The sequence below is a fragment of the Amphibalanus amphitrite genome, unplaced genomic scaffold, assembly GCF_019059575.1.
Source record: "Amphibalanus amphitrite isolate SeventyFive unplaced genomic scaffold, NRLGWU_Aamphi_draft 000249F_arrow, whole genome shotgun sequence".
NCBI classification, from domain to species: Eukaryota; Metazoa; Arthropoda; class Thecostraca; order Balanomorpha; family Balanidae; genus Amphibalanus; species Amphibalanus amphitrite.
This window is the reverse complement of record NW_024881744.1, coordinates 466,852-486,909: the sequence shown is the minus strand read 5'-3', so window position 1 is coordinate 486,909 and position 20,058 is coordinate 466,852. Positions and strand designations below refer to the sequence as shown.

The 20,058-nt window shown below is 45.7% G+C and overlaps 1 protein-coding gene across 2 annotated transcripts in view; it reads right to left on the bottom strand.

Annotated features, from left to right (window-relative positions):
- Positions 1 to 260: 260 nt before the first annotated feature.
- The window catches only part of LOC122386395 (early nodulin-like protein 2), a 125,064-nt gene continuing 105,266 nt past the window's right edge, over positions 261 to 20,058 (bottom strand). The window contains exons 7-9 of one of the 2 annotated variants that reach the window (XM_043375565.1): positions 3,716 to 3,804; positions 3,405 to 3,496; positions 2,651 to 3,065 (exon numbers count right to left, since the gene is read on the bottom strand). The gene's annotated coding sequence lies outside the window, so the exon portion shown is untranslated. Of the gene's footprint in view, positions 423 to 2,650; positions 3,066 to 3,404; positions 3,497 to 3,715; positions 3,805 to 20,058 lie in introns of those variants that run through there. The other variant, XM_043375566.1, reaches the window with a different exon arrangement.

Here is a 20,058-nt window from a genome sequence, read left to right as displayed (position 1 = left end):
CGCTTCGCTCGCTGCGCTCGCTCGCTCGTAATTATCATTACCCCTCAAGCCTGACTACATATCGATTGTTTACAAGTACCTAACTAAAAATGGTCAGACAATCCAGATGTTTTCAGATTTGACGGTCCTCCGTCGCTTGCAACGGGCCTGGGCAACCATCATGCCATGCATTATTGTACTTTTTACGAAGGCCGGAGTTGAATGGCAATTTATTGATTAAAAACTCACCGATGTTTTTCTCGTGCAGCCATTTAAGTGCGTTTGATGAATCTCGGAGAATGCTGATCGCATCGAGATTACCAAGCTCGTCCATACCAGATTTGGCCGGGTCCTGTTTCTTTTCCGCGTAGTCTTCCACTGTACCCAGTGCCAACTCCATCGCAACATAATAGAAGTTGGCAGTCCTTTGTGTGTGAAAGTATCTAAAGAATGAGAAAAAAGGTCTTTCAGAGTAACTTTGTCCTGTTGGCGGGATGTTTTAACACCACCTTGTGGGTTTCCGCCAATACCTACAGTGGCCGCATTTTTATTTTGACAAAAGTCAAATAAATGCAAACGCAATGAGCGAGCAGCTCTTATATCTCATGTACTGGTGGTACTAGCGACTTCTTTTGACATGGATATAATACGCATGGCCTCAGCTTGCGAAATAAACAAGACTGTGGTCAGGTGTCATTATCAGGGAAGATACATTCTAAATTGGAGTGTTTTTTAATTGGTTCATTTTTCCCCATAGGGATAAACAATCATCAATCTAAGACACTCCAATTCAGGATATATTATCTTCCCTAACAATTAGAGATTGCAATCCCGGGATCGGGATCCCGGGATCCCGGCGGGATTTTAATCCCGATCCCGATCCCGAAATTCCGCCAATCCCGGGATCCCGAAAAGAATCAGTTTTCACCTTAAAAAGAATGGATCCGCTGCACGAGTCTTGTTTACACTGTTTATTGTGCTGCGTGACATAAAGCAGATAAACTATTTAGCTGGCACCCCGTATTGGCCGTCCACAATCGACCGTGTTGGTAGCTCTCGGGTATCACCCACAGCGGTTAAGTCGCTTAAATACGTACGAAAAAAGGTCCCGAAAGCAAAAAAAAAATGCAGCATCAGCGCTGCAACATCTTTATCAGGATCACAGATCGTTCAGCGATTCTGACTTGCCCGTTCGTGGCCGGAACAAAGGAGGTCATCGAGACAGTCTTTGAGCTCGTGTCGCAGAAAGATGTCACAGATGTCACGCAAGTGACGGCAGAGCTCACTGATTCAGACGTGGAATACGGTAGAGTGGAGCTCTCCCAGTCAGTGATTCTGCTCTCAAAGCGACTTTCGAGCAAATTCTGAGAGACATTAATGATGAAAGCGGAACCGGAAGGAAGTAAAGTGACCAAGCGACGTTTTGAAAACACTGTGAAATAGGGAGCTGCCAAAGTTGGCGTACACTGGTTGCGAGTTTTTAAGTAGACCAACATGGCAATGGCTTAAAACTGTCGCGCTAACTACGAGTAACGTAGACGAAGAGTGAGTGAGGCGTGGATATGCTGGAACCTGTCTAGTAAACGATCTGGTCGACGCACAGTTTTATGAAGGCCAATTGGGAATAAATGCTAATGCTAATCAAATCGAAACTTTTTATTCGCAAATTCAATCGTTTTTAATGCAAATGACATGGTCTAAGGATGGCTTTTGGTTGCCTCTTTGTTTGTGGTAAGCTTAAAGACGCAAAATATGTCAGTAGGAAATCACTCTTACGACATTTAGTGACAATGCCGGGATCCCGGGATCCCGGGATCCCGAAATAAAAACTTTCGGGATCCCGGGATTGGCAAAACGTTCCGGGATTGCAATCTCTACTAACAATGATCGCTGACCCAGTCTCGTTGTTTAGTTCGCAAGCTGAGAACATGCGTATTATATCCAAATAATCGTCAGTAGCTCGAGTACAAAAGATAGGTATACAAGCAGGCTCGCTCATTGCGTTGGCATTTTATTTGACCTTCTACATTTTTTTTGCAGCCACTGTAAAAGACTGTTGCGCGCACATATATGTACGTACATGCATAAATATGCACACTTTTAGATGCAGGTCAATTCAGTTTAATGTACAGGGTGTTTCACAATAAATGGTACTTTTTGGTACTTTTGATAAGCATTTAAAAAGATCTCAACTATTCGTATGCCCATAAATTCTATATTCCTTTTGTTGCAAATTCTTTCCGGTTTTTAATCCTTACAAAAACTATTACAAATCATCAACTGCTCATTCTTTTTATACGTGCAATGTCCACACTATCAACACGGGTCAATTCGCTGTTAAGCTTCAGGGTCTTTCACAATGTGTGTTGCTTTTCAAACGACGATTTTTCAGTGACGGATGTATTACATAGGGGTCATGAGTATTACCACATGAGACATCAGAACAGTACTACTTATGAACATATAACTTTCACTTCAGCATCATTCACAGGTTCTCCACTGTGCCACCCTTTTTGCCGTCTGACTTTTTCAGTCAGATTTTCTGGGATCGCCGTCCGGCCTGGAGGCGGGGATGGTCTCGTGTTTCCAGTCTCCTGGAACCTTTCTACCACCCGTTTGAAAGCCATTTTTGATGGAACATCCCTCCTCCTTTTAAAATGGGTAACGAAACTAAGCGCCGTACTGCATGACCATCCAATGGCCACCCATACCGTCTCATCATCTGAAAACGGCGAATTGACCCGTTTTGACGGTGTTGACATTGCACGTCCACACAGCATACAGATGGAGCCGTTGACGGTTTGTATAAAAAATATAAAGACTAAAAACCTGAATAACTTTGCAGCAAAATAAATATAAAATTAACGCGCTAACAAACAAGTAAGATCTTACTATAAGGTATTCAAAAGTAACATTTATTGTGAAACACCCAGTATTTGCTACAGCAGATCTACCTGATGACCTTCACGTCATAGTCCTCGACTTTCAACAGGTTGTCGACTTCATTTTCTATCAGCAGTCGCTCCTCTTCGGTGCGGTAATGGATGCGCTTTATTGCCACTTCTTTCCGCTTGTCGCATTGTCCTCTGTACAGGGAAGAGTTGTAAGACGGCGTCATATATGGCCAGCAAGGTCAACAGTGGAAAAAAGCAGCGGACTTAGCAACAACAGATATGAAACCAGTGTAGACGTTCATTGCATTTATGTAGCATTCAACACAAATCTGGTCCATGCGAGTACTCGCGAGTGATCTCCAAAAGCGACATTAGAATCGTCAGTTTTTAACCGGAAAACTCTAACTGGCTTATATAGCCTTGATATGAGCCGAGACCATGTAGGCCTAGAACAAGAAACGGCGCCGTCAATGCCCCTGGCCGGTCGACATCAAAGCCATAAGAAGCTATATGACGGAAATTACTGCTTACCGAAAGACCGTAGATAAGGCACCTATTCCCAAGAAGCCGCTTTGAGCGAACAAGATGCTCCCAATGGTGGTAATGTCTCCTTCAATTTTTTCCTGTCGGAATGTTTATTGAGGTGAAATGTCTTACATAGGCTATTTTTCATTTAATTTAAATATGTACGTCGACCGTTTTTAAGGTATTTACATTTTCGGTTAATGTTTCAATTATTTTGTATTTTATACGGAAGAATGAAAACAATGCCAGGTTCGTCAAATAGGAATGTTATGCTTTTACACACAGTGCTCGCAAGCACAACGCACCCATTCACTTACATTGCTAGTGATAGGCAGGGTGTTCCTTTCTGAAGAAGGTTGGCCAGTTGTTGCCAGGCTAGAATCTTCCCGGGAACTTGGGTATGATCCTGCAAAAGGAGTTTTTTTTTTAACATTATTTGTGAGCTTACATATAATTACTAGTACATGGGGCATTCCACGATAGATCGTACCACTTTTTTCCAATTTGACACCCTAATCTCTCGGATTTTAACGATAATTTGTCTAAGGGGCAATCAGGGGCTCTGAGTCCTCCTGTGACAATTTCAGGCTTATCAGATGAGTAGTTTTTGAGTTATAGTGTATAACATGTTTTGGATCTTGCGTTGCAGCGCCAAGTTTGGCGGGCTGTAACTCTAAGACGGATAATCAAAATGCCAAATGCTATACGGCATTGAACTTGCATTGAAACAAAGAATAATATGCATTTTTGAAATTTTGAAATATAAACTATTTTTGATATATAACACCTCGAGCTTCCTTTCATTTGCATTTTCATGCCTTTGGGACCAAATTTTTTTGAATTTTTATTTTCTTAAAAACATTTTTGGATCATTTTTAAGTAGTATGCAAAAAATTGGGAAGGTGTTCTTTCTCTAAATGTACTTATTTTGCGTTACCGTAATAGTCTCAAATTGTGATTTCGGGAAGAGAGCCTACAAATGGCGTGGTTAAGCTGCCTAGTGACATCACTGGTTACTGAAAGTTCAATTGAAGTCATTTGTGCCTGATTTTTGCATTGTTGACCTTGCGTGACGTCATTCGTACGTCACTAGGGTCATAAGAGTTTTTCGTCAATAACTCTCGATCAAATTGAACTAGAGAGACGGGAAAGCTACCAATGGACTAGGGAAGACCTTGCGAATCGAATGATGTGCAATATGATCTCATTCACCCAGATTCGTGGCCTGACCCGACTGTTAACCCGCGCCCCGTAGGGCTACCGGCGGACCCTACCACCCGTAGGGGGGGGGGGGGCGTTTCGGCCCCCCTAAGATCTCGGAAAGTTACCGGCCGATTTTCAAAATTCAAACGGCGTTCGATAGCCTCACCCGGGAACACCTTGTGACCAAATTTCATTGACCTAGGTCAAACCGATGACGTCACAGGTCAGGTCAAAGGTCAGATTTTCACTGTTCACAGGCATTTCAAGAAATGTGTTGTGAAATCGAGTAAATTGGTAATTTATTGAAAACCATCGATGGTATATTGTTCGTCAAACACATATTTTGCTATCTGAGGTCACTGATACCAGGTCAGGTCACAGCGAGGTCAGGTCACCGGGGGTCACAATATGAAAGTGTCGTGTGATACATGTTTTATGGTTCATTTTACATGACAAATGCGATTATGTGGGTCAGGCAGCCTTTGGGGCCAAGTTAGGTCACGTTTTGGTGAAGGTCATGTCAAGGTCAGGTCATATTAGGTCAAATTTCAAAGTTGATATTTTTGCATAAAATGGGTATCGATTTGATGCAGCTCGTCACTAGGAGTCTAATGGTGGTCTTTGTTTTGCTCTGAGAGGTCTAGAATTGCCAAAAAATGAGTTTGAAAAGTTGACGTCATCATTTCTGAACAGTTTTTTCGCTATAACTTGGCCAAAAAACGAGGTATCGATTTGAAATTTGGTATGTGGATAGAAGACGGTAGGTACTATCACATATATTCCGGTTTTTTTCGAAACTCAAAAAACTTTTTGGATTTTTTGGCTAATATATCCAAAAAATGCTTTTTTGATTTTTGGGCGCCGGGTGCGAAGGGCGCCATTGGTTTCAGAGGGCTGCCATCGATCTTAACCCTATTCCTGGCGGGCTCCGCCGGGACAAGAACCTGGCGGGGGGGGGGGGGGCGATTCGGCCCTCCCTTCAGATCTCAAAAACTACACATCGCAGCGACAAACGGCGAACGGCGTTTGATAGGTCGTTTAAAGATCTACAACTTTTACATAAAACATTTTCAGGTCAGGTCAATATTGAGGTCACCAGAGGTCATCAACGATAAATGTTTTGGAATTAGTTACCTATATAACTTTTAAACTAAGAAACATAGAGACATAAAACCAATACATTTTTTGTTGCTCTCGCCGAGGCGATGCGAAATAAGTATGTGATGACCTTCACAGGTCAATTTAAAATTTGACCTGAGGTCAAGGTCAGGTCATTCATCAATGAGGTTGTGGGGTATGGTCATGCTGCATACCAAACGACGCGCCTTGACCAGGCGAGCAGTTTGGTACCACTTACAAGTCTTTGACATCATCATGTCGTGATTTATTGACAGAAAAACGATTTATGACGTCACATGACCTCAGATGACCTTTGCCGGTGCCCCTGTCAATTAGCGGCACCAGGATCATCACCGATGAGATAATCTTCCATAATACTGAAAGAACTGGGTGTTTTTGACTCGTTTACACGAAGCAGGAGGCGTTTCAATATTTTCCCATAGGCTTGCAATGTAAAGGTCACGAGTCTGGCCTGACCTCAGGTCACAGATATGAAAATTCTTAGATATACAAATTGCACATACTGGTACCCTAACTAAAGCCTGAAGAGAAGAAATTGATCGGTCAAAAACTCTAGCTCTGGCGTGATTGCAAACTTTTCTGAGGTAGGGTCACCAAACCGCCTCTGGTGACCTGACCTGAGGTCAGATCAACTCAAAATTTTCAGAAATGTTGCGTAAAAGCCTTTTAGAAAAAGTCAGAAAATTAGAGCTTCCTAGCTCAAAGCGTTTGGGAGATATAACCAAAAAACCTCAGGGGGGGGGGCTCCTGAGGCCCCCCCCCGCCAGGAATAGGGTTAAGATGGGGCAGCTGTGATCTCCGTTTAGATGGGCGCCAGTGACTTTTGAGGGGCGCCAGCGACCTCGGATGAGGACGACTGCGATCTTCAGAAGCGCACCGGACGCTCTAGAGGGGCGTCATTGTGCTTGAATGGGGCGACTTCAGTCTCAAGGGGGGGGGGGGGCGCTAGTGGCTCTCTTGAGGGCGCTATTAATCTTGGATAGGGCGACTGTGATCTTGAGAAGAATGCAGGTGCTTTAGAGGGGCGCCAGTGGTTTCAGGGGGCGCCATTGATCTTGGATGGGGCCGAATGGGGTAACTGTGAACTTCAGAGGGGCGCCATCAACCTTTAATGGGGCGACTGTTCCGTTCAGGTGGGTGCCAGCGACTCTTCAGGGGCGCCATCGACCCTGGGGGTTCGGAATATTCTGGTTTCCGGAGGGGCGCCCTTCAACAATGAGGGGCTCAGGTCCTATTTGGGGGGGTGCCCTGGAGGACATAGGGGTGTCCACTGGACACTGGACACTGTCAAGGCACCCCCGAAGAGATCTTGAGTTCGATCCCTGCCTGCACATCACTTTTTAATTTATGTTCCCTCTGTAAAACAGCATCAGCCTAGTCGGCGCTAATTGGGGCGCCATCTGGGCGGGTGGGCGGAAAGGGGGGGCCATGGCCCCCAAGGCCCCCCCCTGAATACGCCACTGCTGACAGGTCTTCTCGCAAAGGTCTTTTTTCGGTCGAAAATGACAGAACATGACGTTATTCTGACGTCATTTGTGGCCAACCTATCATAGCCTCTGGAAAAAAAAAATTGGTCACAATGTGTAAAATTGATGCCCGGAGGGGTCCTGAAAGTTTGGTGGCGATATCTCCAGCCGTTTAGGAGATATCGACCGAAAAGGACAGGGGGGGGCGTTTCGGCCCCCCCCCCCCTACGGGGCGCGGGTTAACCATCTCTGTGGCGGCGCTGTTTGTCCAGCGCCGCGCTGGTTGGCTTTGCCGCGGACTCGGGCGGTCACGTGATGCCCGGGGGCTGGCTGCCGGCTGGGCCGCCCGGTCGGGGAGCGGAGCCAAATACACGGCAGTGTGCTGACCCGAGGTCAGCGACTTATGCTGACCTCACCAGATGACAAACAGTATACCATTCGACGCGCCGGAGCTAGGCAAACACAAAGATGCTAAAATCGCGGATCTGCGACCATTTGTTGCAAAGTTATCTACCAAAAACCGGACCCGTATTTTGGGTCACTTGAAATGACCTCAGGGTTCACCAATGAACCCGAGACCTTAACCCTCGCCGGCACAGGGGGGTGGGGGTTGATGCAACCCCCTCCCAAGGTTTTTCGCCAATAACTCGCGTAAAAAGCGGCCGATCGCGACGAACCTTTCAGTACCCTCGCATTGATCAATTTTACACCTACCCTGAAAATTTCATGACCCTGACCCCAATGACCTTTGACCTGTGACCTCTTTTCGGTGACCATGTTTGGCCGAAATCGCGGTTCGGCGCATGTCGGCTCGCATTAGCCGCGCGTTTGCAAGCTTTTCGTGTTTTCAAACGTTCAAACATGTGATTTGATGTTGCTCCCATGCATTAGGGTGGGTGTCAAGGTCACCTGAAGGTCAGGTCAGGTCATTGACCTTTGGTGACCTCGGGTGACCTCGGTTCACTTTTTCGAGTTTTACATGTTTCTAGGCTAGTTTTTGGAGCTGAATTCGAATTTAGCAACCATTTGAACATTTACGAAGTAGTTTTTGTGCCTTCGTAACATGTTACGAGGCTGTCCGAGGCGGTTGACACGCATTACGAATACCCGTCACAACCCCTACCGGTTGACCTGACCTGACCTGACCCGACCTGGTCTAAATGCTTAAAGACATCATCTATGATCAAAACTAACACGATATTCGTGATCAGCACCCCGGAAAACCACATAGCAGCCACAATTTACGACTTTCTAACAGGTCCCGATTTTCCCGGTTTTCGGGTCATTGACCTGACCTGGAAGGTCACCCGATGACCTAGGACCTTAAAATTGGGTATCATCGGCTTCCTCTCGTGACGGGCAACACGCTCGTTTTTTTCCGCGAAGCTCTAGCTCGATCAGGGGCCAAACGCGAGGGGGGGGGGTCGTACCAACCCCCCCCCCTTGTGCCGTCGAAGGACTCAAAATGGCCTGTGCCGGCGAGGGTTAAAATGTGGTATCATTCGATGCATCTTGTAACGGCGCACATGCTCGTTTTTTCCGCAAGGTTCTAGCTCCATTAGAGGCGAAACGGCGAGCTGGGGTCGTACCGAACCCCCGGAAACCCATTTTGTATGCATTAAAATGAGGAACTTATGGAAAGAACACCTTGCTAATTTTTTGCATGTCGATTTTAAATGACCTGAAGTTTATTTTGAAGAAATAAAAATGGCAAAAGTTTTGGTCCCAAGGGCCATTATAGACAATTTCAAAAAATATTACGACTTTTTTCAATAAGTAAAGCTTTTCTTTCCAATTTTAAAAAAGCTGTATCAATCTTTGCTTCATCGTCAGTTCAAAGCTGTTTACTGTTTGTTGCTTGCTTAGCTCGTTTTTGAGTTATAGCTCATCAAACTCACCCTTACAGTCTGATGTTTAGAAAATATTATACAATATAACTCAAAAAGTTTTCATCTGAGAAGTCTGATATTTTGGCAGGTGTTTTTGGAGCCTATGATTACCCCCAGAACCAATTTTCATTCAAATCTGAGGGATGAGGGTGACGGGCCTGGTACGATCTATCGTGGAATGCCCCACATACACATTTGCTGTTATAATGCAGGATTCTTTTACATAAACCAAGTGAATATATGTTACAGGGAGTATGCGATTTCAGTTAGTTTGCAACGACCCTAGGGTGGTTGTAACCTCCCTGAACGATCAGTTTGTTTGCAACGACCCTAGGGACGTTACAAAATAACTGCTCATTCCGGGACGTTGTAACGAAACTAGGGTCGTTGCAACCTCCCTAGTTAGTATGCAACGAACTTAGGGTTGTTACAAAATAACTAGGGAGTTTAACCCGCGCACCGACGGGGGGGGGCGGATATCCGCCCCCCCTGAGGTTTTTCGCGAATAGCGGGAAAACCGCGGCGCGTAGCGCCGCGAAATTTGGTATGACTATAACCTCATCAATTTTACACATGGTATGCAAGTTTGAACCTCCTACCTTTTAAGGTCAGGTCACCAGGTCACTTTGAATGACCCAACCTCAAGTCACTTTTTTGCAACTTTGTCACCGTGCCAGAGCTACAGTAGATGTCGGAGGCCTTTGAAAGTCGCAGGATATTATTAGGTCATTAGTAGCTACAATTTGTATATCTCGGAATTTTGATATCGGTGACCTAAGGTCAGGTCAATTTCGCGACCTCCCCATTATAAGTCAATGGGGGAAAAATCAACTCCCTGTTTTCACCACTAAAACGGGTCGAAATGGCCCCATATACCATACATGACTTCATATACGATCAACCTTCACTACCTTGAGGTCTGTTTTGCTGTTGGGCAGCTGTGAGGTCATGTGACGTCATCAAAGGTCACCAAAGGGTTTTGGCCAATAACTCCGTACAGGAACAAGATACAGACGCGTGGATGGTCTCATTGTGTTCAGCTCGTCAAGACGCATCGAATGATATACATGATGACCTCGAGGTCACGTGACCTGAGGTCAACCTTTGACCTTGACCTTTCGAGGTCAACATATATATCATTCGATGCGGATTGACGAGAGGATCACGATGATGCCCTTAGTTTGTTCCTATCTTGACTAATTCGAAAGTTATTCGAGAAAAACTCTCTCCATATCTAGCGCCGCCATTTTGACTTTTTCGACCCCTGTGACGTCATCTTTGACCTGACCTGAAAATGACCTTTGTAAAAATTGTAGATCTTGGCCGTGCGTATCCGTTGCCGTTTACCGCTTGTCGCTATCTTGCTTCGTTCTCGAGATCTCAGGGGGGGCGGTCATCCGCCCCCCCCCCCCGTCGGTGCGAAGTTGGCGCAGACCCCCGTCGGTGCGCGGGTTAAGAATTTATCGAGTCTCGTTTCACAGGAGGGCCGTCAACAATCTTGTCCAATGAAAATCTTGTTCAATTTAGCTCATTTAAAAAGAAAATGGGAACAAAATTTGAACATTCAGCTCAGGAATATTTCACGACGGCCTTCTATAGTACACATTTTGTGCAGATAAGGTGCACATTTGGTGCAGATTTGTTCAAATTAGATGGACATTCGCCAGGAAGCCCTTCGTAAAAACGGCTATTATCCGCTCGTTTCCAGTCTTTTTGTGATCGTAAACGTTCAAACATGTGAAATGATGGTGGTCCCATGCATTATGGTGGGTGTCAAGGTCACGTAAATGTCAGGTCAAGGTCATTGACCTTTGATGACCTTAGTTCACTTCTTCTGGGCTCATATATTTTTAGGCTAGTTTTCGAGCTGATTTCGAATTTAGCACCCATTCGAACATTTACGAAGTAATTTTGGCGCCTTCCTACAATGTCACGAAGCTGTCAGTGTTGGTTGACACCTATTATGGACAGCTAGCAAGACGCCTACTGGTTGACCTGACCTGACCTGACCCGACCTGGCCTAAAAGCATCAAGACATCATCGGTGATCAAAGCTAACATGAAATTCGTGATCAGCGCCCCGAAAAATCTCGTATCAACTAACTCTCCAAAGTATGACCTGTTAAAGGTCATAGGTCCCGATTTTCCCGACTTTTGAGTCACTGGCCTGACCTGGAAGGTCAACCAATAACCTAGCCCCGCCTTTTGCGTTTGCAGCTAGCAAAACACCAATAAGGGCGAGAGTTAACCCCGCAGGACCTGTTGGTTTTCTACATACGCGCCGGCCGGGGGGAGGGCTGGTACGACCCCCTCGTCGTTTTTCGCCCCCGTTGGATTTAGAGCGTCGCGGAAAAAAAAACGAGCGTGTGTGCCGTTAGGAGACACAACAGCTAGTACCCGATTTTAAGGTCTCAGGTCAACTGGTGACCTCTGAGGTCGGGTCATGTGACCCAAGACACGGGTTCGGTTTTTGATCAATAACTTTTTTAACCCTCGCCCTGGCAGGGCATTTTTCATAACACGGCCTGGCAGGGCACATTGCCCCAACAGACGGTAAATAACTTTTGAAAATACCAATTTCCAATTTTAGTGTTTTCTGGACCAAAATTTTGCGAGGAATCCGATGGTGTGGTCCCCGAAATCTGAAAAATTTCCATTTTGGAGATAGCACCTATTTTTTGAAAAATAAATATTCGTCAGGCTTAATAGTCAAATAAATTGGAAATATAATGAGTTAATTTTTGTAACAACACTAGAATGTGTCGAACATGAATCAGAGATATATTTTAGCTGAGATGATACTATATCTGTGCATGCATGTACATGAACTAGTACATTAACCCTCGTCGGCCCAGAAGGGGTGGGGCGGGTGCCGCCTAAGAGGGCTTTTCGCGATAGCTTAAAACTCGCTTAGGGTAGACAGCTGAAACTTGGCATACCTAATCTTTTATTCAAGCTGGATCTTTTGACCTCAACTGCGTTTTCAGGTCAGGTCAGGTCACTGACCTATGACGTCATAAATGAGCCTCTGCGAGGTCCTCAGATGTTGCAACTTTGCAACGCCCTCAGTGCCAGAGGAACTTTCACAGGAAGATAAAACTTACAGGACGTAGTATCCTTCAGAGGTCTCACAACTTGTATATCTCGGATTTAACCTAAATGTCACATGAGGTCAGGTCGGTCACGTGACCTCACCATTATAAGTCAATGGGGGAAATACGAAAACTGTTATTTTGGCGCCGTAATGATCTAAAACTATCCCAAGCACATGAAATCGTGGTTTCATGATCGGACCTTACAAAGAGTACATGAAACCACGATTTCATGTGCTTGGGACAGTTTTAGATCATTTCCGGCGCCAAAATAACAGTTTTCATATTTCCCCCATTGACTTATAATGGTGAGGTCACGTGACCGACCTGACCTCATGTGACATTTAGGTTAAATCCGAGATATACAAGTTGTGAGACCTCTGAAGGATACTAAGTCCTGTAAGTTTCATCTTCCTGTGAAAGTTCCTCTGGCACTGAGGGCGTTGCAAAGTTGCAACATCTGAGGACCTCGCAGAGGCTCATTTATGACGTCATAGGTCAGTGACCTGACCTGACCTGAAAACGCAGTTGAGGTCAAAAGATCCAGCTTGAATAAAAGATTAGGTATGCCAAGTTTCAGCTGTCTACCCTAAGCGAGTTTTAAGCTATCGCGAAAAGCCCTATTAGGCGGCACCCGCCCCACCCCTTCTCGGCCGGCGAGGGTTAATGTACTAGTTCACATACATGTATGCGCAGATATAGTATCATCTCAGCTAAAATATATCTCTAATTCATGTTCGACACATTCTAGTGTTGTTACAAAAATTAACTCATTATATTTCCAATTTATTTGACTATTAAGCCTGACGAATATTTATTTTTCAAAAAATAGGTGCTATCTCCAAAATGGAAATTTTTCAGATTTCGATGACCACACCATCGGATTCCTCGCAAAATTTTGGTCCAGAAAACACTAAAATTGGAAATTGGTATTTTCAAAAGTTATTTACCGTCTGTTGGGGCAATGTGAGGGGGGGGGGGGTCGATGCGACCCCCCCTCGCGATTGGCTCCTATGGCACCTAGAAACACCAAATTTGGTAGGTAGGTGGGCCCCCCGGAGTTCTCGCCCCTGTGCAAATTTGGATGCTCTAGGTCAATATTTAGGGTTTTTTTGGGGGGTATAAATGTAAAAATTTCGCTAAAAACAGGTCAAAAGTTTGTCGCCTATAACTTTTGATCTAATTAAGATAGAGCAAAAAGAAAAGCACCAGTGAACTCAGCACGTCAAGGCGCGTCGAATGATATACTTTTTAGCTTGCTTAAGTGTACTTAAAGTTTTTCTTAAATTTTACGTAAACTTAAATTTATAAATTAAGTTCAAATTAACCAAATTGCATCATATCGCATAACATTTGATTCGGCTGATCACCAGGAACACAATGATGCCATTTTTTAAGCTCTAGCTTCATTATGTGCCAAGTTATTGGCAAAAACGTCATTTGACCTCAGTTGACCTCATTTGACCTGACCCATGGATAAGTACACCAAACAAAGAAGCACCAAGTGTCCTGCTGTTAAGTACCGTGGTTTCAAAGCACAAAAGTGATAAAACGAAGCGGATATCTCCAGTATTTTCCGAATTTAGTATTTTCCCATAGGCTTAACATTACGACGTAATGACCTCTAACTGACCTCAGGTCAGTGACCTCATAAAAAAACGGAATATATGTTATACAACTCGGTGAACGGCACCGCGGGCCGGTGAACGGCCCGAGCATACAACTCCCGCGGCCAGACTGTCGCCGCCAGCTACTACCAGGACAACATCCTCGAGAGGGCCCTGAAGTCGGCGTTGAGCAGAACCCGTGAGAACGGCCCTCCGACAAAGGTCAAACGCCACCCTGACATGTCCAAGGTCATCTTCCAGCAAGACGGCGCCCCGGCTCACACCGCCGGCACGAGCCAGCAGTGGTGCGAGGAGCTTCTCCCGGACTTCTGGCGGAAGGAGGTGTGGCCACCCAACAGCCCGGACCTGTCTCCTATCGAAAACCTCTGGGCCATCGTCCAGAACAAGATGGACGAGATACCAGCTGCGACCTCCAGGGACGGCCTGGTAGACAGCCTCAAGCTCGCCTGGAGGAAGATCCCGCGCGAGACGCTGGACAACCTGATCAGTGGCATGCCAGAGCGCATGCAGGCGTGTGTGAAGGAGAGGGGCGGATACATTGGTAAATAAACCGTGTTATCATGCCGACTGGTTTTTGCCACAGGGGCGATGATTTAGACCGCCATCAATTTTGGGACACCCTGTAAACTACACTTGCTCCCGGTCAAGGCTGAGATCTTATTCCGTGTGTGTTGGTGAAAATTACTGGGACTATTTTAGTTGGAGGTTTTCCGCAAAAAAGTTACTGCAAATGTAGAGGAAAGCTAAGTAGATAATTAACCCGCGCCCGGCTGGGGGTCCTGGATTTCCACGCCCTGCTGGGGGGGGGGGGGGGGTTTGAACACCCCCCCTTCTAACTCGGCTCCTGGGCCACGTAGCGATACGCGGAAGGCGGCGTTCGAAAGAGCGTCAAAAATAATGAGGAAATCACTTCAGTCAATTTTTTGGTCAGGTCAAAGGTCAGGTCACCAGAGGTCATTGAAGGCAAAATTTCGCCGATTTCCAGGTCGAATGTCGACAATTTCCAAGAAGCCAACGCATAACTCGGGAACCAATAGAGCTACAGCGCCGCGGAAAAGCGTATTCGATAGCCCTATTAACGCTCTTTCTGAGTAATATTCTCAGATTTGACCTAACGTCAACGGTTTTGCCTGCAGGGGGCAAAAACTGCAAAAATAGCCGATTTTTTCGGAAACAGTTTTTCTGCGATATCTTTTAACCCAAGCCTTGTACGAGCTTACTTTTATCGGCATCGTGTTCCTCTCGTCAAGACGCATCAAATGAACTATTACTTGACCTTGAAAGGTCAACTTGAAAATTTGACCTCAGGTCAAGGTCATGACCTGACCGGAAAGGGTCATGTTGCATATCAGTCGATCCGTATCGTCGAGCTGAACACATCTAAGGCATTTTTATCGCTCTAGCATGCCTCTATCAAAAGTTATTTGCGAAAAACTGTTAGATACCATTCGTGACCTAAGATGACCTAAGATGACCTCACCATTATCAGGTTCAGTGTGTCTAAACCACTTGTAATTCAGTGTTTGGGAGTGTTTATAATGTCTTTCGTCCAAAAGAGGCGCATTTCAATTTTCTCCCATTGACTTATAATGGGGAGGTCGCAAAATTGACCTGCCCTTAGGTCATCGATATCAAAATTCTGAGATATACATTTTGTACATGCTATTGCTCTTAGCAATCTCTGAAAGTTTCAAAGCGATCGGTCACTCGGTGTAGCTATGACAGACATTGAAACTTTTTATGAGGTGAGGTCACTTCAAGTGACCTGGTGACCTGACCTTGAATGACCTTGGTCTGAAATTTTTACAACATGTGTAAAATTGATGTATGATAAGGTGTACCAAAAACGGCGGCGCGGAGCGCCGCCGTTTTTGAGATATTCGCGAAAAACCACAAGGGGGGTGTTCAAACACCCCCCCCCCAGCAGGGCGCGGGTTAAAAAGAAATAATCCTGATCTAAATGTGTAGAACTGCCTCGAGATCTACTTAGTTTTATACAATGATAACTAAATTCACATATTAAACCCGCGCCCTGCTGGGGGGGGGGTGTTTGAACACCCCCATTGTGGTTTTTCGCGAATATCTCAAAAACGGCGGCGCGGAGCGCCGCCGTTTTTGGTGCACCTTATCATACATCAATTCTACACATGTTGTAAAAAGTTCAGACCAAGGTCATTCAAGGTCAGGTCACAAGGTCACTTGAAGTGACCTCACCTCATAAAAAGTTTCAATGTCTGCCATAGCTACACCGAGTGACCGATCGCTTTGAAACTTTCAGCGATTGATAAAGGTAACAGTATCTATAAAATGTATATCTCGGAAATTTGATATCGGTGACCTAAGGTCAGGTCAATTTTGCGACCTCTCCATAATAAGACAATGGGAGAAAATTGAAATACCTACGCCTCTTTTGGACGAAAGACATTATAAATACTCCCAAACACTGAATTACAAGTGGTTTAGACACACTGAACATGAAAATGGTGTCCGTGACCCCCCATTTATGCCCCTAAGGTCATCTCAGGTCACGAATGGTGTCTAACAGTTTTTCGCAAATAACTTTTGATACAGGCATGCTAGAGCGGTGAAAACGCCTTAGATATGCTCAGCTCGACGATACGGATCGAATGATATGCAACATGTCCCTTTCCGGTCAGGTCATGACCTTGACCTGAGGTCAAATTTTCAAGCTGACCTTTCAAGGTCAAGTTATAGTTCATTCGATGCGTCTTGACAAGAGAAACACGATGCCGGTAAAAGTAAGCTCGTACAAGGCTTGGTTCAAAAGTACCTGCATAAAAACTGTTTCCGAAAAAAATGAACTATTTTTACAGTTTTTGCCCCCCGCAGGCAAAACCGTTGACGTTAGGTCAAATCTGAGAGAATTACTCAGAAAGGGCGTTAATAGGGCTATCGAATGCGCTTTTCCGCGGCGCTGTAGCTTTATTGGTTCCCGAGTTATGCGGTGGCTTCCTGGAAATTGTCGACATTCGACATGAAAATCGGCGAAGTTTTGCCTTCAATGACCTCTGGTGACCTGACCTTTGACCTGACCAAAAAAGTGACCGAAGTGATTTCGTCATTATTTCTGGCGCTCTTTCGAACGCCGCCTTCCGCGTATCGCTACGTGGCCCAGGAGCCGAGTTAGAAGGGGGGTGTTCAAACACCCCCCCAGCAGGGCGTGGAAATCCAGGACCCCCAGCCGGGCGCGGGTTAACTGAGTTAACCCTCGCATGTGTGCGGCGTTTGCCAGCTTCTAATGTGTAGGTGGAGAGGGGGGGGGGTCGGTTGGACCCACCCCCTTTGCCGTTTTGCCCCTGATCGAGCTAGAGCTTTTCGGAAAAAAACGAGCGTGTTGCCCGTAACGAGAGGAAGCCGATGATATCCAATTTTAAGGTCCTAGGTCATTGGTTGACCTTCCAGGTCAGGTCAATGACCCAAAGTCGGGAAAATCGGGACCTGTTAGTAAGTCGTAAAGTGTGGCTGCTAAATGGTTTTTCGGGGTGCTGATCACGAATACCGTGTTAGTTTTGATCACAGATGATGTCTTTAACCCTCGCACGACCAGGCCATTTCTCATAACACGAACGACCAGGGGGGGTTTGTTACGACCCCCCCCCCCTGGCGTTTCGAAACGGAAGGTCGTAGAGCTTAGCGGAAAAAACCAACGGATTGCTCTCAACGAGATCTCGCGATTGGTGGTATATTTTTTGGTCCTAGGTCAACATTTGACCTACTTATGACCGGTCAAAGGTCAAATTTTATGAAAAATCAAACTTTTTCACCTTTCCGCGGCGATTGCGGCAAAACGGTGGGAGATATCGACTTGAAACCTTCACTATCGTGTTCCTTGATCAATTCTCTATCGTTTGGTATGTATTTCGTTTCCCTAGCTCTAAAAATGGCGCGTTGGGAGCGCCGGAAGTCGGCAAGGTCACAGTCGGCGGCAGAAATTCGAAAAATCAAAATTTAAATTTTTGAAATCTGATTGTATTTTTGGATTTGGGAGGTCCATTTGCTCCCTATAGAAGCTAATATTGCTGCATATTCCCATTGAGGTGACAAGAATTAGCAAAATAGTGGTTCGGGCGCTTTTCAAAAATAGTACCGGACGCTGTTCCTCTTGTGACGTCATAGCTCCGTGACCTGACCTGACCCGGTCAATTTTCTTGCACCACACGATAGCCAATGCTTGCCCCAACATGCATGGGAAGTTTCATCATGATCCATCAAACAATGTGGGTATCACCGGCAGAAAACCTAGGGATTCGGCGCACACGTTTGGTAACTGTCGGCCGGAGGCTGTACCTCTTATGACGTCATAACTCCGTGACCTGACATGACCCGATCAATTTTTTTTCGGCAAAAGATGCGCAAAGGTTGCCCCAGAGGGTATTGAAAATTTCAGCCCGCTACGACAAGCCGTTTAGCGTGCACTTCGAAAAAACCTCAGGGGGGGGGGTTGATACAACCCCCCCCCCTAGGCGTTCTAGGGTTAAGCATTTAGACCAGGTCAGGTCAGGTCAGGTCAGGTCAACCAGTATGCGTCGTGACGGGTATTCGTAGTACGTGTCAACCGCCTCTGACAGCTTCGTAACATGTTACGAAGCTACCAAAACTACTTCGTAAATGTTCAAATTGTTGCTAAATTCGAATTCAGCTCCAAAAACTAGCCAAGAAACATGTAAAACTCGAAAAAGTGAACCGAGGTCACCAAAGGTCAGTGACCTGACCTGACCCTCAAGTGACCTTGACACCCACCCTAATGCATGGGAGCAACATCAAATCACATGTTTGAACGTTTGAAACCACGAAAAGCTTGCAAACGCGCGGCTAATGCGAGGCGACATACACGGAATCGCGATTCCGGCCAAACATGGTCTCGGAAAAGAGGTGACAGGTCAAAGGTCATTTAGGTCAGGGTCATGAAATGTTCAGGGTAGGTGTAAAATTGATCAATGCGAAGGTACTGAAAGTTTCGTCGCGATCGGCTCCTTTTTACGCGAGTTATTCGTGAAAAACCATGGGGGGTCCATCCGACCCCCCCCTACACATGCGAGGGTACGGATTCACAATGATATTTATTGCTGATGGTAACTCAATTGCTAGTCATTACCTTCTAAAAAATTATTTAATGAATTACTTACCGAGCCTCCGGTACGATGCAGAAGAAAGTTGAGCCAGACTCCAGCACACCAGGAGAAAAATTCCGAGCATAAATGCGTACAGAATCATTGACATTGTCTTCGAATAAGTAAATACAAAGTGAAAAGTTATATTTACTTTAGTCTTTGTTTTTAAGTAGAAATTCCATCGATGGATACAGTCACGGCGTCTGATGAAAAGTGCCCCACCCGGGAGACCCTTCCCGTTCGCCGATGCTCTGTTATCACAGTCACCTTTGATAGCACTATCGTACCATGGTCAATCTATCAGCTCCGTGCAATGGTCCCGACGCCGGTGGCATGAAGATGATAAGAGCCTGTGTCGTGGTCTCGAGAACCGGTGGCAAGTCGAATATCTTGGTAAAGAACATACTGTAGACTACGGGTCAGTGATTCCGAGTCACAGTCGGAGTCAGAGTCGGATCGAACGACGTTTCCGGCCCAAGGCGGAGTAGGAGTCGACTCGAGGCTGCTAAGCATAAAGTAATAGTATTGTGTGTTACTCAAAATATGCTAAGCTCGTTTTCGACCACTTGCGTTTTACGGCACATGCTGATTGCGATATTAATCCGCGCCCCCTACTGAGGGGAGGCTATTCATGCCCCCCAGTTTTGAAATGCGTCCCCAGGGGGGGGGGGAGTTTGGCGCGTACAAAACATATCCGTCATTTATCTTACCAGTATCGTGTTCCTCTCGTCGAGACGCGTCGAATGAACCATAAGTTGACCTTAAAAGGTCATTTTGAAAATTTGACCTCAGGTCAATGTCATGAGCTGACCGGAAAGGGCCTTGCTTCATATCATTCGATCCGTATCGTCGAGCCTAACACATCTGACGTGTTTTCACCGCTCTAGCACGTCTCCCAAAAATTCGTCAAAAAACGGATGGTGACCTTTCATGACCAGAGATGACCTCAGGGTCATACAGAGGGGTGACGGGTGCAATATTCCGATGAAGTTTGTTTCAGATTGAGGAACATTTATTCCACATACGAACATACATTTATCATTCGACACATTACTTGTCCTGGCCTTCATCGGCTGGTGTGTGTGACTGTGGCCCATCCGGCCGGGCGGAG